The sequence below is a fragment of the Anabas testudineus genome, chromosome 13, assembly GCF_900324465.2.
Source record: "Anabas testudineus chromosome 13, fAnaTes1.2, whole genome shotgun sequence".
NCBI classification, from domain to species: Eukaryota; Metazoa; Chordata; class Actinopteri; order Anabantiformes; family Anabantidae; genus Anabas; species Anabas testudineus.
This window is the reverse complement of record NC_046622.1, coordinates 2,602,682-2,626,039: the sequence shown is the minus strand read 5'-3', so window position 1 is coordinate 2,626,039 and position 23,358 is coordinate 2,602,682. Positions and strand designations below refer to the sequence as shown.

The 23,358-nt window shown below is 39.3% G+C and overlaps 1 protein-coding gene across 1 annotated transcript in view; it reads left to right on the top strand.

The window, feature by feature from the left end:
• slc8a2b (solute carrier family 8 member 2b) overlaps positions 1 to 23,358 on the top strand; it is a 115,615-nt gene that overhangs the window by 30,667 nt on the left and 61,590 nt on the right. The window contains exon 3 of the mRNA XM_026371149.1: positions 5,588 to 5,624. The gene's annotated coding sequence lies outside the window, so the exon portion shown is untranslated. The remainder of the gene's footprint in view (positions 1 to 5,587; positions 5,625 to 23,358) is intronic.

Sequence of the window (23,358 nt, the reverse complement as noted above, 5' to 3'; positions counted from 1 at the left end):
TTCAGAGGATCGGCACATCAAGCTTTGTTTACTGAGACATAAGTTGATCTCAGATACTGAAGTTTCACTCTCAGAGTTGATAAATTTGGCTGGAAACAGATTTTTTTAATGTAGGACTTCAATGAAAGAAGAAGAAATATGCAGCCTCTGGTTAAAATAGGGTCTTTCCATCATTCAGCAAATCAGAAGTGACACTAAAATTTGACTTTATTTGAATTCATTGCTCTGCTGAAAGAAACCTGCAATTAAAAAATCAGCCAGAGAAGCGGTGAGTGAAAAGGGAAATGATTTGACTGACTCGGAGTGAGCATGTTACCCAGCTGCAATAAAGTGCACCATTAATAACCTGAAGAACAAGCAACGTGCCATCCACATGTGATGGAAGAGGCAAATGAAGAAGAGAAGCACTGAAAGAGCAGATTAACAGAGCCGGGCTCTGTGTAAACCCACTCTCCGTTAAACCCAACTACCCACAGTGATTATTTCTGTCTCTACACTCACTTCCTATTTTGTCGTCTTGCACGTAGCACACAAACCTCTCTGTATTCAGTAGGACACCAGACATCAGACAGGATCCCTGACAGCAGCTTTAGACCTGATTGGGTTTATCTAGAGGAGAAAAAATAAAGCACAGCTACAATTCGATTAGTGCTGAGTCTGAGTCTGTTGTCGGCTGATGATGGTAGGAAGCAGATGGCCGTTCTGAAATGTCACTTCTCTATAAAGATGCTGTTTGTTTCTTTCAAATGTAAAATTAGCTGCTGCGCTTTGGAGAATGCTTTTTAAAATGTGGAAACTAGAGTTAATCTGTACTTTAAACATGCCCTGACTCAGAATCTCTCACAGTTAACAAACTAACCAAACTAAACCCAAAACAGTGGTTTTGTCTTTGGTCCCCGTCTTTCACCAGCTCCGGATGTCGTCTCAATAAACTGTAACAGCACATCAGTGGCAGCTGATGAGAGGGTGGGTGGGACAGGATGCTTAGTGGATGTAGCAGCCCAAAATGGAAGGCCACCTATAGACTTCCACATCGATTAACATCAACTGGTGCAGTATTTTGGAAAAACACGCTTGAGAACAAAAACAATGGGTGTTTCACACCAGCATGCACACTTACATGACAACACTAAAAGCTTAATATGACCCCTGTCAAGGATATTAAACCTTCTTTTGTTCGTTTAAATGGAGAAATCAAGCGTCTGTTGTAGAGAGCTGGTCTGATGAGCAGCAGAGCAGACTCAGCAAAGGATGTGCAAGAAATCACTTTTAGTGCCCGTATGTGAGCAAATCCTCCATCTAACACAGATAGAAATGTATTTCTATAAATATTTATAGACTCTGCACTGAATGGACACCATCAACAATGTACTGAAAGTGAAATATATCTTCTGACCACCACACCAACGTCTAAGGCTTCGTTCAAACTGAAGGTCTAATACTCAAATCAGATTTTAGCCTAATTCTGTAAGTGGATATCCAGTTGGAGCAGAATCTCCAATTATCGAAGCACAGTTTGTCCCTTTAATACGTCGTCTATCTCTTCTAACTGACTGTACTTCAGTAATGTACTGGAGCTGAAAGGTGCCGTCTGCTGAGGTTTGGCCCTTAAGCAGATGAGCAGGTTCTCATACAGAGAGAGAGAGAGAGAAACACCATCTCTGGTAATTGACCAGTCATAGGTTAAGATCAGTGGTTTGATCTTCACACACCGAGTAATGAGGCTAAAATGAGGCTTGGGCTCATAAATGGTCCAATTACTGTGAATAACCCGACTGAGATAAGTGCTGTGTGATTGAAAGTTCCCATCAACCTGAATTTATATGGTTGATAAGATGATTTTCATCATCAACACATCAGTAAGCAGAAAGTAACAATGTCCAGTAAATTAGAAAGTATATAATGTAAAAAACCTAATGAAGGTAATATTTACAGATAGGTTCTTGTTAATAGACTGAAAAGGAAAGAAATGAGGCCGGTAACTGTTCACACCCGTGTGATAGCTGTGAGGATTTGTCTGTCTCAGTTCTTGTCCTTTTGCTGCTTAATGAAAACGACGTCTGAAAATGTCACGTTTATTTGATCTTAATAAATGTTCCACTTTGGCAGACGTGCACCGTGTGTAGACTCTGCCGTCTGTGTTGATCCTCCCGTCTACCACCTGTGAGGATGTGAGATGTGAAGCTTTTCATGAGCATCACATTAATGCCAGGATGTATTAGAAATAAGGGTTCTGTTAGTGTTTACTGAAGTATCACCGGTTATTGTTGGAGCTGGTAATGCTGCTCATGTTGCACCTTTATAATCTACTGTTGTTTCAGAGTGCCAGCTCTCTTTATGTGATGATCCTACATCTATTTCACAGTGGCAAGAAAAAGTATGTGAACCTTTAGGAATTCAATGGTTTTCAGCATTAATTTGTCATAAAATGTGATCTGATCTTTATCTAAGTCCAGAGTATTAACACATATAATGTGTCTAAGTAATAACAAAAGAAATCCTGATCTTTTGTGTCTTAATTGAGAACAACTATAAAAACCTTATAATGCCAGTGGAAAAAGTATGTGAACCCTTTGAATAATGACCTCCAAAAGACTAATTGGAGTCAGGTGTTCTCTCAGGTGTTATCTGGAGTCTTGTTAGGATAATTCGTTTGGAGGTGTGGACTGGAGCTACTTCGACACAAACCTTTTGAATTTGCTCTGGACAGAAAGAATACTCTTATGTGAGCCATGCCTCGCCAAAAGGAGCTTACAGAGGACCTACGATCAAGAATTGTTGATTTACATAAAGCTGGAAAGGGTTAAAAAGTGATGTGAAAGACTTTAAAAATTCACCAGTCTACAGTGGGTACTCTACCAAGACGTGGGCGACCAGTCAAAATGACCCCAAGAACACAACAAACACTCATCAGTGAGGTAAAGAAACAACCCAGAGAGACTGACAAAGATTTGAAGGGATCATTGGAACTGGCTAACATCTGTGTTCATGAGTTATCAGAAGGTAAAACACTGAACATGTGGGGTGTCTATAGAAGAACACCATGAAACAGACAGTTATTCATTCCAAGGGTTCACATACTTTTTCCACTAGCACTATGAGGTTTTTATGGTTGTTCTCAATAAAGACACAAAAGTTCAGAATTTCTTTTGTTATTATTTAGACACATTATATTTGTTAATACTCTGGACTTAGATAAAGATCAGATCACATATTCTGACAAATTAATGCTGAAAACCATTGAATTCCTAAAGGGTCTTGCCACTGTTTATGTTGCACTGTTTTTATAATACATGCAGCAGTTTACACATTGCAAGAAACCAAATTTACATGTGAGAAGACGAGTATAACAAACTGACCCAGAGTCAGTGACAAAAGGAAAAAAACAAATGTGTTTTTGTGAAGTTTAAATACCAATAATTGTGCTTTAAAGGTCACTGATCCCAGTGATGAGGGATGAAAATGAAACACGAGTTCTTAAACTGGCTGATGGAGGAAACTGGGTCCTGACACAAACCAACCAAAGATGCAGGACAGAGGGAGAAAGCTCAGAACATCCGAACGTTGGTGTACCTCAGGTAGCATCTAATAATTAATTTGGGAATTGAGACTAGAAATCCTCTGTCCAACATCTAGTTCCATATTCAGATTTCGTGTCTGGCTCCTGCTGGAGTCTGTGAGACACACTCTGGATGCCCCCCACTGATTGACACATGCTGTTAAAGGGATTATTTGTCCTTTTGAATTTATGTTGTTTCTTGTTGTCTTCAGACTCCTGTTGCATCAGAAACGTCTCCTCATATAAACCCTCAAATAGTAAGTGTGTGTGTGTGTGTGTGTGTGTGAGAGAGAGAGAGAGACTGAGTGCTTTAAATATTGCTGACACTTGCTGACCACAGACGTTTCCCCAGCACTCATCAGTTCTTAGAAGACTCGTCCCTCTCTCCTCCGTCTTTATGCAGCAACAGTGTTGTTGGGTAAACAGAAAAATCAATGGAAGTTCATGTCCGACCTGCTCGGGATTGTGGACCCACATCTCATATTAGTTAAGGAGTCAGCGCCGTTTCTTTTATCGACCCTCTCTTTATATGTTTGTGTGTGTAATAACACTCCAGCTGTATATTATTGTTTGGAGAGCAACGCTGCCTCTTGTTTACTGCTGAGCCCTAGAAATTAGATCCGCCTGCGACAGGATGTGTGTTTCTGAGTGTGTGCGTCCTCGTACACGTTTGGCTCACAGCTCCTTCTTCTTCTTTATGTTATTGTATATCTGGCAGTAGTGTGTGTTTGTGTGTAGCCTAACAAGAGGACAGAGACAGGTGCAAAGAAACGAGACTAAAATCAGGGATGAGGTTGGAAGTCAGTTTCATGCAGGATCACAGGTCCTCACTTACATTTTCCTGATGCGTCTGCTGCAGAAACTAAGAAACAACAGCAACAACAATATTAAATGCACTTTCTCATTCATTAAATATCAGTTGAATCAGTTGCTGATGTTTTAAATGCACTGTGCCTGTTACGTTGCTACAGGGTGAACTCACACTGTAACGTGTTTTCTACCAGAAGGTAATGTGTGTGTGCACAGGTGTAACGTCACATTAAACTGCTCATGGCTCTAATTCCTCCTTCATGATGTACGGCAGGCTCCTAGCTTCATTTCTCTTGTGTGGCTCTGTTTGTCGTTCTCGCCTCTAGTCTTCATGTTTGTTCTTCCTCTCTCGTCAAAGTTTCTCTCAAATCTTCTGTTCATGTCATGAATAACGACTCGCTGGAAGGTTTTCATTACAAAAGTACAAACTTAACAACAACACGTGTACGTTGTCGATCTTTAATCAGCCCAGAAGCTTCAGCTCTGGGTGTTCTCTACACTTTCTGACGACTCGTCTCTTATTTTTCTGTCTCCGTCGTCGTTCTTCTCTCACACTCTGACCTGTACCTGTTTCTTTTCTCTGTCTATTGTGAAGCCTGGTCGATAATTCGATCTATAATCTTTTGTTCTGTGAAGACAGGAGCCTTCATCTCTCTCAGGCACGTCCCAATAAGAGGAAAATAAATAGATAGGTGGTGAGTCAGGTTAACAGGGAGACAGTCAGACAGACAGGTGACCAACACGTCACCACATCAGGCCCCACATCCCACTGAGACGTTCAAACTCTCACCCTGTCTAAGTCAGGACGCTTAGCTCCTTTAAATACCATAGTATTTAACACGTTTTGGTTTAAACGGCAGTATAAGTATCACTGATCTGTGATACTGAACTTTGCTGGACAACACGTCTGCATGATCGTTGTTTTCTCTTCTTTTATTATAGAATCATAGTAAATGATTGACATTCTCTTTGATGCTGATCACACAGTCGTCTTGCTTAAAGAAACTTTACTGGATTTGTCACTGAACGAATGTGACCGGAGGCTCTGTGAGCTCCACATCACGTCCAATCAACAGTGTGAGAGAAGTCGCAGGTTCTGGTTGATTGAAACCTGTAGTGAGTTCACACGTCGATCAAAAAATCTACCGGTGTCTGCCCACATTAATGACTTAACTGTACTCAGTTCATCCACTAATTGCGTTTCCTTAACTGTTGCAGGCAGCTGGACCCACATGACCCCATGAGTTCAGTTTGGGTGAGTAAACTTAGTTTTTTACACACTCGTTCACATTGATGATTCAATTCAATTCAATTCAATTCAATTTTATTTGTATAGCGCCAATTTACAACAGAAGTTATCTCAAGGCACTTTACAGTGTAAGGTTTAAGACCTTACAGAAAATATTTATACAAAAAATTATAGAGAAAACCCAACAATCCCATTTGAGCAAGCTTTAGGCAACAGTGGAGAGGAAAAACTCCCTTTAGAGGAAGAAACCTCCAGCAGAACCAGGCTCATAGTGGGCGGCCATCTGCCTCGACCGGTTGGGGTGAGTGGAAAGAGAAGAGAGAAAAGAACAGCAGGCAATAAAGACAACAACAAGCACCAAGAACATTGGGCAGGTCGACTGGATTCTGGAGATGTACAGCTCCAGGCCGAGGATACCTGCAGATAAGTACAGACAGAAGGATACAGAGAGGAGGAAACACAACTAAAAGAGAGAGAAGACACAAAGTTAATGACATGCAATGGTGGCATTTGCATTGATACAGGAGAAAGGAGAGAGGAGAGGAGCTCAGTTTATCAGTAGAGGTCCCCCAGCAGAATAACCTATATCAGCATAACTAAGAGATGGTTCAGAGTCACCTGATCCATCTCTAACTATAAGCTTTATAAAAAAGGAAAGTTTTAAGTCTAGTCTTAAATGTAGAGACGGTGTCTGCCTCCCGAACCTGAACTGGGAGCTGGTTCCACAGGAGAGGGGCTTGGTAGCTAAAGGCTCTGCCTCCCATTCTACATTTGGAAACTCTAGGAACCACAAGTAAACCTGCAGTCTGAGAACGGAGAGTTCTGCTTGGAAGATAAGGAACTATGAGGTCTTTAAGATAAGATGGAGCCTGATTATTAAGGGATTTATAAGTTAGGAGAATAATTTTAAATTCAATTCTGGATTTAACAGGGAGCCAATGGAGAGAAGCTAACGTTGGAGAAATATGATCTCTCTTGCTAATTCCAGTCAGAACTCTGGCTGCAGCATTTTGGATTAACTGGAGGCTCTTTAATGAGTTATTGGGACATCCCATTAATAAGGAATTACAATAGTCCAGTCTGGAAGTAACAAATGCATGGACTAGTTTTTCAGCATCACTTTGGGACAGGATGCTCCTAATTTTAGCAATGTTTCTTAGGTGAAAAAAGGCAGTTCTAGAGATTTCTTTTATGTATGAAGTGAAGGAGATATCCTGATCAAAGATAACTCCGAGGTTTCTTACAGTATTACTTGAGGCCAGAACTAAGTCATCAATGGTGAGAATGTGTTTAGACATAGTGTCTCTGAGATTTTTAGGCCCAAACAGTATAACCTCTGTCTTGTCTGGATTTAGGAGAAGGAAATTGGAGGTCATCCAGGCCTTTATGTCTTTTAAGCATTCCTGAAGTTTGACTAATTGATTAGTTTCTCCTGGTTTCATAGATAAATATAGCTGGGTATCATCTGCATAACAATGGAAATTTATAGAGTGTTTCCTAATAATATTGCCTAAAGGGGACATATATAACGTGAAAAGAATCGGTCCAAGCACAGATCCCTGTGGAACTCCATAGCTGACTTTGCTGTGCATGGAAGACTCATCATTAACGTGTACAAACTGAAATCTATCCGATAGATACGATTTAAACCACTCTAGTGCTGTTCCTTTGATTCCAATGACATGTTCCAGTCTGTGTAATAAAATGTTGTGATCTATAGTGTCGAATGCAGCACTAAGATCTAACAAGACGAGTATAGAGAGTAGACCATTGTCTGATGCTAATAGAAGATCATTAGTGACCTTTACCAGTGCTGTTTCTGTGCTATGATGTACTCTAAATCCTGACTGGAAATCTTCATACAAGTTATTGCTACGCAGGTGGTCGTACAATTGCTTAGAAACTATCTTTTCAAGGATTTTAGAGATAAAGGGCAGATTGGATATTGGTCTATAATTCGCTAAGACCCCTGAGTCCAGAGTAGGCTTTTTGAGTAGGGGCTTGACTACAGCAACCTTAAAAGCCTGTGGTACGTAGCCTATTTGTAAAGACAGATTGATCTGATCTAATATGGACGTGCTGATCAAAGGTAAGACATCCTTGAGGAGTCTAGTTGGGATGGGATCTAAGACACATGTTGATGGTTTAGAGGAATTAATTACTGAAATTAATTCAGAATGATCTACAGGGAGGAAGCAGTCTAAGTACGAGCGTGGATCTAGAGTTGTTGTACAATCCATGCTATATGCAGGGATGATCTGATCAATTTTTTCTCTAATAGTTATGATTTTATTTGTAAAGAAATTCATGAAGTCATTGCTGCTGAGAGTTGAGGGAATACTAGGGTCAACCGAGCTATGACTCTTTGTCAGCCTGGCTACAGTGCTGAAAAGAAACCTAGGGTTGTTCTTATTTGCCTCTATTAATGAGGAGTAATATGAAGTTCTAGCTTTACGCAGGGCTTTTTTATATATTATTAAACTATCTTTCCAGGCTAGGCAATATTCATCTAAATTGGTGGAACGCCACCTCCTTTCCAGCTTACGTGATTTCTGCTTTAAGCTACGGATTTGTGAATTGTACCATGGAACTAACTTCCTCTGACTCACTAGTTTATTTTTCAGAGGAGCAACAGTATCAAGTATTGTTCCAAGTGAGGCACCAGTACTATTAACAAGATAGTCCAATTGTGCTGGAGTAACATTGAAATAACTGCCTTCCTCTGTGTTGGTACATGGCTCTGAAATAAAAGATGGAATCAGTTCCTTAAATTTGTCAACAGCATTTTCACATAAACATCTACTGTAGTGAATCTTATCTGTAGGTTTAGTAAAGTCTGGTACTGTAAATTCAAATGTAATTAAGAAATGGTCAGATAAAAGAGGGTTTTGGGGAAAAACTATTAACTGATCAACTTCCACACCGTATGTCAGAATAAGATCAAGGGTGTGATTAAAACAGTGAGTGGGTTTATTTACATTTTGGGTAAAACCAATGGAGTCTAATAGTGAATTAAATGCAGTGTTGAGGCAGTTATCATCAACATCTACATGGATATTAAAGTCACCCACTATAATGACTTTATCTGCACTAAGAACTAAATCAGATAGAAACTCTGAGAATTCAGTTAAAAACTCAGAGTAAGGGACAGGAGGACGGTACACAATAACAAACAGGACTGGTTTTTGATTTTTCCAGTTAGGATCAGAGAGGCTAAGAGTGAGGCTCTCAAATGAATTAAAACTATGTTTGGTATGATGGTAAAGAGCTCAAATTTATACATAATCCTACAAAGACGTGCACAAACAGAAAGAAGCACAGTTTGCTATGTGCAGAGATGTTCTGAGCATTTGGTTTATGCATGAACAAATGTTTCATGGGAAGAAAGCCACACACAACCACACTCGGCAAGAGTCTCCATGAGGGAGTGACGAGGAGGCTGCTTTGTTACTGCAGCCAGCTCGTTCTGTCTTCTAGTTTCCTTCCTTCTCTCTGAATACTAAACATCTCGCTGCTGTTTTCCACGGCCAGGAAACCGTTTCTAACGGTTGTTCCCACATAAACCAACTGCTCCTGAGATTTGGTGATCCATTTAAAGTATACAGTAAATGTGCGTGTGCATCAGTTTTACATACGTTGTGTTCAGGACTGTGCTGTGAAAAACTGTGTGTGTTTGTAATGACCACTCTGATCGTGTGTGTGTGTGTGATTGTGTGTGTGTGTGTGTGTGTGTGTGTGTGTGTGTGTGTATGTTTTCTCTCTTGGCTTCATTATACAAGTTGCTGTTTTGAAACCTTTGATACCAACAAACTCGTGTTTGCAACAGTTTGTATCTGATGTAAAAGGAACAAGAGGAAAAATATCTAATATGATTCCAACTTTCTCTGTATGGAGTTTTATCTTAAAACCTTTTTACAACAACACCTGAATTTATTTTGGTCATTTGACCTTGAACAAATTTTGGACACACATTTATCCAGTTGGTTGTAAAGAAAGAAAATGTGGACGTCCAGAAGTGAAACACAGTACTGAAGAATAGTAACTCCTACTGACACGCTGCTGTTCACTGACAGCAATGTCTTAAAAGTGAAAGAAGCATTTTTGCATGATAAAGGAACACAGAGAACCGTTTCCTTCCCTCTTAGATAATTTGCTCATAACGTAGCAGGTGTTTGATTTTCATTATTTCGTCATCTCCTCTTCTAGACCTTCCTTCCTGTATTTGTATTTAATCACTTTTACCTAAGTTTTTTGTCTTTCTAAAGGACGTTTAGGCACAAAAACATAAAATGATGCTTTGAAATAATCATGTACTGAACTTAACTGAAGATTTCGATTTGCTTTCTAACCTGTAATGGCACAAACATTCACAGGGACACGCTGATGTTTTTAGAATAATTACTTCACCATCACAATGATAAATAGTCGAGCTATTTCTTCTTCTCTCTTTCCAGTGTTGCACAAACGCCAGGCTAAATTACTTTTTCTTTATTTACATCATTACTTTCATTGAATCACATTTTATTTTGCTTTATGACGAGCGTAGACAACATTTAATAGAATGTATCTCAATTAATGACACTGTTTCTGTGTCTGTTGGTGACTGGGTGTGTAGACGCCTCTGTGACTTCATTTTATTAACCACATAGAGGTAAATATAAGGGACGCAGACGTCCTGCGTAATTATAAATATACTATTTATTTTATTCTGTCTGTCCTTCGTCTGTTGTTGCTTTGTAGTTATAGTCATACATATCATTAAGTCAAGCTTTAATCGATATTAAAGTAGAAAAGCAAACGTTAATGTGAACTGGTGCATGTCTACATGACCGGCAGTTAAGAGAATACACTCATACATGGGATGATTGTGTTGTTACAAGAGCACCAATTTCAATTCAGAACTCTAATCCATGCTGTGTACAGTGTGATTATGACGAAGGCTGTACTACTGCTGTTTTCTATTGATTGTTTTGGTCTTAACAGTGGATTGAGGGATGTAATTGGTTACGGCAACGCAAAATGGCAAAAGGAGTAGCGAGTACTGCATCATAATAAATCTGAATAATATCTGTTGTCATCAGCTTTTTCTTTACTGATTATACGTTTCCACCTCAGGCATCAGTGTAGTAAACGGTCGTGATGGTTTGACTTTTTATTTTGCTGATGATGCATGAAGTGGAAACAGCTGGGTGGAAATGTACCTTTAAACACAAGCACAGCTTCCGCATCACAACATGTTCCAGCCTTCCTCCACACACTTTAATCATTCAAGCATGATTTGCCAGAGGCTTTTCATATTTCCACTTTGCTTCCAGTGCCTCTGTGTGTAGAATACAAATTGGTAAGCTCAGGGGGATTTAAACCCATAACCTCGTTACCTCAAAGCAATATCACTGTCTTATTCCTGCATCTAAACCTGAATGTTTTTGGCCAACAATCCATTACACACACTGATACACAGAAGTAGCTTTGGGTTACTGGCTGAAAATGATTCAAAGAATGATCAATATGTCTCTATTAGAAAGATCTAACATCTCTTATATGTGTGAAAAGACATAAGGTCAATATTTCAAGCTTGAATTTCTGACGTGTTGGTCACAGCATTGGAATTCTGTCTTTACAAAATTCTCTCTTATGCTCCCTAGAATCTTACTTTTTATCCAGCTTGATAAAATTAGATAGAGATAGATGGAGAGGTGGATAGATAGGAGTCTGTAGATATTTGGGTTATTTGAAATGGCTGAGAGCAGTGATGTAGGTTGTGGAGTCTGATGGCAGCAGTGACAAACAGGGTCACCTGCAGCATCTCCCACCACCAGTAGTTTAGCCATCATCCTTATCTTCTACCTCCTGTGCTGTGTGCAGAGAGATGATTTTATCAGTCTTTATTGATGCTGGAGCCCCAAGTAGAGCACTGAACAGAAATGGTTGATGCCTCCATGGTGTCTTAAAACAGTTTGAGGGGAGTCCTGTTCACTCCAAAGGAACTCCTCAGCAGCTACAGTCACCTCTGTCATTTCGAGTGCAGGACAGCAGTGTCCTCGATCTGAGTAGTTGTGTCTGAACAGCTTCTGTCCACTCCCTGGATGTTTACCGGTCTAGCTGGGGGATGTTTTTTCCTGCATCACCAGCTCTTTGGTCTTTCACAGTGTCGACACCAGAAACACAAACATCACGTAGAGGGTTGGAGCTCGTCCTGAGCGACAGTGGAGGACCGAGGGGAGCAGTACAACAATAATGTCACCAGACTGTTCTGTCTTTATCTGTTTGATCTCGAGAATGTGGTGAAGTTTATAACCTGCACAGAATTGGTTCCACTCCGTCCAGTGGCTCATTCGACTGTATAATGAGTTTTGAATGCTCCATTATCCTGTAGACGAACAGTTCATCAGCCGTTGCCGTCTGACCGACTTCCTGTCTCATTTCAAGCTGGTGAATCAGTCCAGCAGCCAACATCAGTCTCTTATGTCGATAGGTTATGTTTCTGTGGGAGCTCTCTGCTTCTGCCTGGATACAGATGTGGGTGGATTGTTGGCCGGATGAAGGGAGGGGGCTGTGTGGGTGGCGGGTGGTAATTGGCTGTTTGAAAAGAGACTAAGAGTTGAAGGTGTGTGTGAGAGGAGACCCTGTGATCCTTAACACACATAAGATTGGTGCTGACTTTATGAAAGTGCTCTCGAAAAGCACTTGAATACATACTGCTGCTGTTTTTCTCTCTCATCTCTTCTTGACCATGGATCCTTCATGATACTGGATGTTTGTCAATTGGACAACATCAACGTGCAGAACGTACAAATGTGGAATTTGCTGTAGTTGTCCAGTATTTACAAAGCTCAGAGCATGCTGCAGCTCTTTTGTTGAGTAAGACTTTTTCTTTTATTCATACAGTGAAAATGTTAAAGACGACGCTCGGAGGAAAGAAAATTAAGACAGAATCGAATTACGTCAGTTTAGACCAGACACATGTTTTATTTTAGTTGTTACTCCTTAGAAGAGCAGAGAAGAAGAGCATGAGCGTAAACGTGGTCATTTAAAGAACAAATTCAACTTAATTTCAATTCCTGCCGCTCGTGATGATGCTGATCAGAGATTTTACTGTAGCTGTTCTGAGCAGCCACTCTCCAAAGTGAGAAGCTGACGGGGAGATAAGATATCATTTAAATACACGGCTGCTGTTGGGAGATAACACGTGTCCACACAGCCTCCTGGAAGCATTCGTAGTGCTGCACTTGGTCGAGCACATGAAAGTGCACAAATAGTCTGAGGGAGACGTTCAAGCGCTGCTTACCGTCACTGTCATCTCACCTCGGCACAGTTGGACCGTCACTGAGTCGAGTGGGTGTGAATGTCAGATTGTCGCTTTTGGAAAGTTACTGGGATTGTTTCTCTGACATCGTAGGACGGTGGGACGGGTTCTGATGAAGTGTACTGCTGCTTTAACAGCTCAGTGAGAACAACTGATTTATTTTTTTTACATTTGAGAAATTTTACAGAAGTTTGAATTTGATCATTCTATTCACATCACTGTTTATTAAAGTTTACTTTTTGCTCCTCGGTGAGATGTGGGAACATCATGAGATGAAATCTGATCTGAACTGTGTCTACTGGCATTTTGTCTGCTGCAATTACATAAACTTTTAATAGATAATTAACTAAAGTCAGTAAAATTTACAATCTGTGTCATTTTCACATTAGACATTTTAATTTCTTCATGTTCTATAATATTTAGTTATTTTAGGTGAAGCTGCTCCACTGCAGTAAATCTAGAAGGATGAAAGCCAAGAGATCTGATCCTGCAGTAGAACATCTATTTATTATTACAGGTATCAGGATTAAACCACAACATGATCCGTCTCTAACTCTTAACTAAAACCTAAACTCAGCCTCTGATTGGATTTGTATCTGCGGTTTGTCAGTCCTCTACATTAAACTCTTTAATATACTGTATCACAACACAATGATTGTTCAGAACAGAAATGTATCACGGTCACAGACGGGGTTGTTGTACCTCCCACTCGGTGTCTTCAGCTCCTCTTTAGTTCCTTCTTTCCAAATGATAAAACACTTTCTTTGTAACTTTCCTCACTTCTCCTCCTCTGGTTTCCTCCCATGTTTCCTCCTTCCTTTGATTCCTCACAGTCCCTTTGTCGTCCTCCCTCTTCTCCCTCTGTGACTATCACCTGCTTTCTTCATCTAATCTCTTCTTCCTTCTTGTCACGATGATTTTTTTTCTCACCTGTTCTTTTGTTCTTTGACTTTGTCTTTCACTCCCACACAGTTTCACAGCTTCTCTCTTCCATCCTCTACTCCTTTTTACTGTCCCTCTGTTTCTCTCTTTCCTGCAGCGGTTTCTCTTTCTCTTTCTCTGATTCCTTCCAAACTCCACATTTCTCTCTGCATTGCAGATTTGTCAGCCCACACCCAAGATTTCTTTTCTTCATCCACCGTTCATTGCTTCATCATTCTGACCTGACTGTGACACAACAGCTGTACAGGAATAATGCACTGGGGATGATGAATACATCATACAATACAAAGTGTTTCATAAAAGAAACAGAAGTAACAGCAGCGTTTTACCAAAACAAATGAACCAGTTATACCTACCCAGGTTGTCTGAAAAGCTGAAATGTCTGTTTTTATTTAGTTTAATTTATTTTTTGATATTGTTCATATCTTAGTCACTAAAGCTCAGTCAAAGCCGGATGGAAGCTGCACTTGTTGAACACTGACTGCATGAGAAATAGATTTCACACAGAGCATTTTTACATCTAAAACATGACCACATTCAGTTCAAGTGAAAGCTTATTTTCATTAGTTGATAGATGTGAATTTATCTGTTTTCAAACGTGTAATCAGTTGTTTCACAAATTATTTAAGGGAAACTATCAGACATTTTCTAATTCCAACCTCTCAGATCTGAGGAAGATTTTTCACGAGGAAGAGATGTAGATTTTTCTCTGCTTTATTGTGACTGATAGTGATTTATTTAAAATGTGCCTGGATCAGCTCAGGACGTCTATAATAATGATATCTATCTGCCAGAACTCTACAGGGAACTTAAGGAGTGAAATTAGTCCTAAACGCACTGTAACTCTGAAAGTCACGGACTCGATTTAGTTTAGTGGAGTTGTTGAAGTTTCATATTAACCTCTGCTGAACTTTAGACAATAGACTTTAGAGTTTCTGCAGAGGACTGGGGGCTGTGCATGTTGTACATTATTGTTCAGGGTTGGTGTGGAGAGGTTGAGGTGCCCAGCAACCCACACCTACTGCTGTTTTAAAACACACTTAACCCTGCCCTCAGAAAACCTTTGAGGTCGCGAGGACAGATCAAAATGTGCTCGTCATTGAATATTGTGTAGTTGTACTTCAGTTTCTTCTACAATCCTGCAGTTGTCCGTTAAGTGTCATGACACTGTAGAGGCTTTTTCATCTGTTCAGCAGCAGTTTTAAACTCATTTCTGAATCTATTTGCTGATTTAAGCTCTTGACTTACACATAGTGACAGTTTAATTTGATGCTATCATCTGTTCTGTGTCAGTGTTGAGTCACACACACAAGGTGACATGTTTTTCTATCTGTTTATTTCTCCATTAATATAATTTAGCATCAAAATAACTTTGCTTGTTCTATCATATCTTCTGATTCCCATTATGCAGATTCACTAAAATGATAACACTATTTATTATATCTGTGCCTGAGGGCTTTGGCTATGTGTACATTACAGCAGCCCGGTGTAATTTGTTTATTTATTAAGCAGTAAAAATGACATAAGGTTGCATCAAAGTAATGATGCCCGTGGTAAAACTCTTCAGATGATTGTTCTGCAGCTGAAAGTGAGACGCATCCACCACTACAGACAATAATGAGTTGCTCACAAGAAGAGCTGTGAAGATTAGTTTAGTTAGTTTAGATGAGTTATCTTTATGTTACTGCACACACACACACACACACACACACACACACACACACACACACACACCCTAAACACAGTACACATTAGTTATTGCACATTTGTGTAAGTTCCCTGTAGAGTTGCAATGGTGCAGAGATGGATTATGGGATGTCATTTTGCAGCTTCATGCTTCACAAAACAAGCAAATGAATTACAACCCACTCGTACCTGCTTTAATCTCCACATGAATGCTGCACGGACGGAGAAACGAGCAGCTTACTCCTGTTAGCAGTCTGCACTGACTGAGGCAGCTTTTGTCATTCCAGATTATTTTTAATATTATAACCAGTGATGTAGTGTTAAATAAAATGAATTACTTTCTAAGAAAAGCAACAAAACAGCAACACAAAATAGTTTGGATATTTTCCACAGTCAGAATTCCTGTAATGTAATCGACAGAGTTTATGATATAACACACCTTTCTACAAGAATCTCTAGAGTGCAGGAACAAAAACAGAAGAGGGAGAATAACTAGTGACTGTGAGGCCAGTTTCCAATTATCACTCTACCCTCATGTCCACCTCACCTTAACTGTCCCTCATGTTTGTGTGGGTACAGTTTATGATACAGTATCATCCTGTATTGATGCTGTGTCTTATAATAACAGAATAAATTGGTAATAATGAGAAAAAGCTTTACCGTATGTCACAATGATGTTAATAAATAAAACTGGTCAAATAATGAGGAACTTTTAAAATGAGACACAAATTTATATACTTTTTAAAACCTTACATACAAGTAAATGAATCTCAGTGTTGACTGTGTTGAATTAGATTTATCTACGAATCTAAAGATATCTATCTTCTATACTCTTCTATCCATGTATTTCCATGGTGATTGTTTAAAGAGTAAAGTTATTGGCTTCAATAGGGAGATTTCAGCTTGAATCCATTTGTAGCTCAAATGTGAGATAACCATTACATTTTCTGCAGCCTGTAATGTTTGAGAACATCCACTCCACATCTACTGTAGCTTCACACAGACGAGTGTATTTGTACTTTGCTTTGTGGTTTAAGACGTTTTGCTGTTTGTGTGTTTGTGTATGATGCGATGTGAGCACAGAACAGAGAGGAGAGCAGAGAAGATTCTTATTTTTACTTCTGTTCTCTGTCCAATAGAGCTTAAATCCCATTAGTTAATACACTGTAATGAAGAGTGAAGGGACAGCGCATAAGTGATGTGGCAATAATTAAATCATTTGTGTGTTTGGGAGCATTTAAACTCCCACATACAGCTGGGATTGAAATGTTTGAGGTCAGATTGACTTTTTCTTCCGATTCTTGTTTCCACGGAGGCAGAAAGCACCACGGTTTTCTGAATAGCTGCAGCAGGAAGCATTTTATCACAGTTGGATGGATTAATAAAAGAGCGAAGAGAAAACACAGGAAGGTCACGTGGGAGGGATAAATTGGAGAAAGGGGGAAGGAGAGGAGGAACAGCAGAGAGTAAAAATAGCAGGAAGTTAACGTCCTGGGGCAATGAAACAGAAAATGTTTTTCAAGTTCAGTCCAGGCTGCTCAGTTTCTCTCTGCAGGCATAAAACAGTCATACCTCATGTTATGTACTGTTTAAATAGATGCATTTATTTTGTTGTTCAGTCATTCTAGGAGCTGTTGGATTTGTTGGGTTACCTGTGTTTTTTGTTTCTCATGTGAAGCACTTTGTACCACATGTTTAGAAAAGTTCTCTATAAATATACATTTATTATAAACACACAACTATTACATATATATAAATATTCAAGATTAAATCTGCTTGTTCAGTGCTTAGAAGTTTTCGTCCTGTGAGAGTTTGTGTATATAGAGGACGCTGAGTTTTATATTCTTATATTCCTCTGTCACTTTAGGAAAATCAAGAAGGATTAAATCACTGCAACACAAGAGACTGAGGGTAACACGTTATCTTCTCTGGCTGTAGACTTGAATGACAGGTCAGTGTTACTACTCATCCATCTGTTGGGAACTTGGTGAACTTGGCCTCTGTGTCAGCTGCACACTGTGACATGTCTGTGACTGTTTCAATATTAACTGGCAGCTTTTTTAAAAGTAGCGTCCATGTTACAGTGAGCGACTTCAAGTTGAAGTGTTTGTATTAGATTCTTGTTGTTGACAGCTTGTTTGTTTGGTGTATTGAAGTGAGACAGCAGTCTGATTGTGATGCAGTTCCTGTATTTATCATGTCAAATGTGTTATTTAATAAAGTCATGTCAGAAAATACTGTATGCACAGGTTATTAAAAGTCAGAAAGTGTCAAGATGAACGTCAAATAGTTTCTAATCATTATCAGCTTGGTTGATTGACGTTGCATATTTAATTCTAGTTGCAGTGGCCATTTTACCTGTGATTTAAGTTACCTTTGATTTGCTGAAGGCATGCTGCAGTGGCTGTTTGTATTAATCAAAGACAATGCATTGCCCCATTTGGGGCCCAAAATGGACACGCTGCTGGGAAGATGTGTCTTTACAAATGCACAAGTTGATAATCTTTCAGTGTAGTTATTACATATTCCCACTATCTGGGCCAGGAATCCTCATCTAATTTTACCACCACGATTTGATTCTATATGTAAATGTATCATTGACTATAAGATGAGGATGTGGAAAACTATTCTCACTTCTTCCTCCTCTAGAAACATGATGACTAATGAAATGTAGTAAAAGACTAACTGGAGTGGCTGCACACTGACTGTTTAGGGTGCAGCTAAATCATACTACTGTATCAGCAGATGTAGCTTCTGAAAAGCAGTGCTCTGCAGACTGAAGATATGTAATGATGTGTAAAAATTGAAAATGAGGGTTTTCCAATAACTGTTCTTAGACTGATAACAGCATGCTGTGTGAAGATTTAGAAATTCTGCTGACTACATCAAGTTAACCATGAACCCTCCGGCCATTTCCATTCAGTGTAGGATGACTGTCAGTGTGTTAACTTCATGAACTGGAATCCTACTGCCAATACTCAGTGCCACGTGCCTCTAATCACAGTGACTCTATTCTCATTAAATCTAATTTCTACAGTAACTCAGAGCGCAGACATCTTAAATAGGGGCTATATCACCTTTCTTCACTATGGAGAAACACAGGCAACATTAAATTAGTGGATACGACCAGACAATAAATGCTAAAACCTGCCAGCTAATGTAACATCTCAGCACAAGAGTAGTTGGTTATATGGTTATAGAGACAGTTTAATGTTAAAAAGCAGTTAGTGTGAACACTAATACCAACAGTGCATTTTCTCTGGCTGCTTCACAATAAAAGCCATCTTAATGTTCACCAACTCGATGCTTTTAATGTGAAACAGCAGCAGTAGGAAATGTTTTCATTATTAGTAATGTTTGTAGAGAGCGATCAGTAAACAGGAAGACTTCTATCAGTTGATAAGAACCTAACCCAATGCAAACATTAATACATGCATGACTTCCTGTGAAGGTTGTTCGATGGTTATCTGCCACCAACAATAAAACCTACTGTGCAGTGCTGTGAATACATTCAGAATAAATCACTTTGTTTATTGTTACTCAGATGCACTTTCTGTTCCCACCTGTGATCGCAGTTAGCCATTTAACAACCCCTGTAGAATCAGTTTGAACCAGTTGGATTCAGTTGTTAACGGTCGTTGGTAGCCGTCCAGAGAAATCCAGCCGTGTGCCCATATTTCAGGTTGCACGAAGGCGTTTCATTTTCTCTTTGATAGAGATATTAGATCCTCTCCAGCCAGGCCTGGCAGGATGCAGCTCGGCAGCTGAGGGATTTGGAGTCAGCAACTTATTACACCTCCTGTTCCCCTTTACCGCAGCAGGTTGTGTGGCTTTCTAATCTCTAATACAGTGTGTTTATATCAAATGGATGGTCTCTGAATCCACTTGCCACTATTACAGACCAATATGTTGCTGGGAGTACCTCATCTTCAACCCTCCATCATTCCACTGTTTTCCAGTTTGGCTGCAGAGCTTCTATCTCATGTTACAGCTAAATGGGTTCCACTCAGCTGTGTCATTGTAATCCGTGTTTTACATGGACCACTTTACATTTATTGTGAAGTGTGTGATGATAAAAGAAGATGGTTTAGTAGAGTTGGTTTTATGATGCATGATGTTTCTTGAATCATATCAGGAGGTGAAGTGAGGTGTGAAAGCCTGTTATGTCCTGGTATCACACAGTGGCTGTTTTTACTACATTGATTTCACCTGGATTTATACATCAGTGGGTTTTCAGAAGACATGTTTCCATCAACATGACAGTTTTTATTTCACTAGCTTTTTTTTTTTTTTTTTCTGCACTCTCTTTCATGCACCAATGGAAATAAAATACATTACGGTAAATAACACATTAAAACACAGACGTGAGACTAGTCTGTATTCAGACAGAGTTTTACTCGTGGGTGTTTAATGCAGCTGGGGCTGAGTCCACTTCTTGCTCTGGCAAAACAACCCAGTTCTCTCACACACACACAGAATAAATTCAAATTCAATAACATTTAATTCAAACTAAGTTCCAACAGGGTGCTGTGTTGGTCCTGGTTCATGTTTCCAGTATGTTTCCATACTACTAAATAGTAATGTAACTGAATCCAGGTTTAATTTTCTCTTAGCATAATGAATGAATATGTTCATTTTTAATGACAAGTCACAAATACGTTGATAATGTCAGTAAAATATTCTTTAATTCTCCTGTTTGTGAGTTGTACAAACCACTGAGCCGTGTTTAAACATGAACCTTTTAGAGGCTGGATAGTGTAGTGGTGAGATCACTGCCCTCTATGCAGGGCCTGCCTTTGCCTTTGCCTTTGCCTTTGCCTTTGCCTTTGCCTTGTACCTCACTTGTAAGTCACTTTGGATAAAAGCGTCTGTCAACTGTAGATTTCATTTCATTGTCTCACTCCACACCTGCACCCCCCGCTGCCCTCCAGACTCCTTCCCTGCGTTAAAACACAGTCTGTGTGAATAAAAGTTCCCATGAAAGCTTCTTGGCCTCAGGATGAAGGTTTATTGCAGACTGTCTTATGCACAGTTCTTTGTTGTTATAAGTGTTGAAATCAAACAATACAAATGTAATTTAGCTTTGTACCACTGAACATAATCAGAGCTTCCCTCTGGGCTTCCTTGTGGCTGCAACCTGACATTCATACATCCTCCTTTGTCTATAGAGGTAAAAGCTGCGCTCCTGACTCGTGCCTGCAGCAGGAAGTTGTACAGTATGTTTTACGTACAGTGTGTATCCCATAAGTCACATATACTGGACCTCAGTGTTAATTAGCACTCGTCATTTAGCTAAAGGGCAGTGAGATCTGCTACAGCTCCTTTGCTCATATCTTTCATAATGTCAATTAATCTTGAGGCATGTGAAGGCAGACACATGATGACTGATGGTGCGAACCTCAGGCTGCAGTCGAGTCTGAAACTGGGTTTATCATCTGTCCACTTCAGTAGCAGTAATGATGCTTAAATGTCAATTAAATACAGTTTAGTTCATCAATTAGACAAACAGACAGAGAGGAGATACTGTAAATATGGTAAATCAGGACTTAAAGATCATTTGTAGGTTTATTTATAACAGTTTTCTTTCACTTTGTTGCAGTTACATGAAATAACCATGAAAAGAAATGATGCATGTACCAGAATGGTCACTAACGATAACATAGGCTCTTTATACAGATCTTATTCAGTGTTTGTTTTCTGGTTGAAAGAAAAATGGGTTTCTTGAAGTACTGAGATTAAAGGAATGATGAATGATGAAAAACTACTCAGGATGAAATATGGCCTTATTCTGAGGTGATTAAATATGTTTCTCTTTTGTCATGTTCATCAAATCACTGTTTCCTGTCGTGAGTGACTGCTGTGCTGGTTTAGTTTCATTTCTACCTAAACTGGGTAACAAAGCAAGAAGTAGTTCATTTTCTGTGTACTTTCATTTATCAGAAAACCTTTGTTTTCCGCATTCACTTGTTTTACATCTAAAGAATAATCTGTGGATTATATTCCATTACATATTAGGAGCTCTGCAGTGCATAGCAGAGTGTAGAAGAGCAGAGCAGAGCAGAGAGAGGGGTGGAGGGGCAGCGTTGATATTGGAGCTTTAACTGTTCATGTTTTAGAAACAAAAACACGAGTCTGTGGTTTTATGAAAACATTAACAGACCAGTGATGAGAACAAACTGCACAGACAATAAAACCACGTTTTTCTAATCATCCATTTTACAAATGAGCCATCTGTGAACACAAACGCACGTCGTCACAATTGGTGTCAGAATTTCCTAAATACCCCCCAAAGACGCCGTGTTTGGATTTGCATAAAGCAGCAGAACGGGGAGATGGATTAAAGGATCAGATTTCAGAGTATTTGTTGTTCTATAATCCAAACAGCTGGTATTACAGTACGGATCTGGCTTCTGACTGTAACACTGATGTGGGCGAGTATTCTTATCTTAAAATTTGAATTTTTAAGATATTCATTTACTATTACATAACGATTTAGTTTTAGTGCATTTGTCAGCAGCAGGTAAAAATATAACTTGAAGTTTCTAAATGACAACAAACACATTTTATAACGGCCTGTAATCCAAGAAGGAAAGTAATAAAAAAAAAAAAAAAAACCTTCATATACAACTAAAACCGAGTTTTTAGAATCAAGAACAAATCATTTTAATCAAATTTCCATGCTGTTCACTGTCTGAACAAAACGTTCTGCTCTGAACTCACAGCATCTGCAGAACATTCACTTATTCTGCATCTGATCCCACATCATTACTATTTTGGACGAAATGACACTGAAGCTGCAACTCGTCACCTCTCAGCTCTGCACAAAAGATTTTAGGGTTTTGTTTATCAAAAGTCGACCCAAAATTAAAAATGCATAGCACATAGAGGATGTAGATCTTGTCATGAGGAATTTGGGGACGACGTTGCCAGTAAACATCTAAAGGTAAAAATTATTTTCCTGTGAAAAACGATTTCTAAAAATTAACATAGCTTTTTATTTTCTTCCTTATCCCGCTTCCATTAGTATTTACGTTGTATTACATGTGTGAGATGATACTTCAGGTGCTGCTTATCCCTCCAATCTCCCATCTCTGTTTTTCTGTGTGTGTGTTTCGATGATCTCGTTTATTTCCATGTTCCCAGAGTTGATGTGCTCGTGACTGCAGACTGCTGATGTAACCATTCTGTCAGTCAGACCAGCGGCTGCTGAATCCTTCTCTCTCCCAAAACAGTCATGATCTCCTTTACTCCATATTTCCCCCACAGCTTTAGCTGCAGCAGCTTTTTGTCTCCTGCATCGATAATGTTTTAACCAACCAGTCTTTTAAATAAAAACCTATACGTTTTTCCTCCTAATTTAATACAAGCTAACGTTATTTGAAGTTGTTTCTTTCTAATATTCGGTCTGTTTTAGATGTTTTGGTCTCCACCAGCACCCTGTCTATGTGCTGAACACTTTTTTTAGAGCATTTTCTCTGAAAACAGACAACGAGCACTGTGAGAACAATGACACTAAGTTAACCGAGTTAAAGCTCATTATAAAACTCTGTAAACTGTCCTCAGGTTCACCACCTCGAGCGCTACTTTTACTTTGTGTTTGTATTGTTTTCAATTCTTCTCCTTTGTTTTGACAGACAGGTTTAGTTTTTTGGTTGAAATATAATATTAAGCAAAAGCGAAAAGGTAGTTGAACAGAAATACCTGAAGTCATGCAAAATGCATAGTGCAGTATGAAGGACTGCTCCTCTGGACCAAATGGAACAAAATGTGTAACTAGAATTTGCAGAGTCCCCTTTTCTGTAAGAA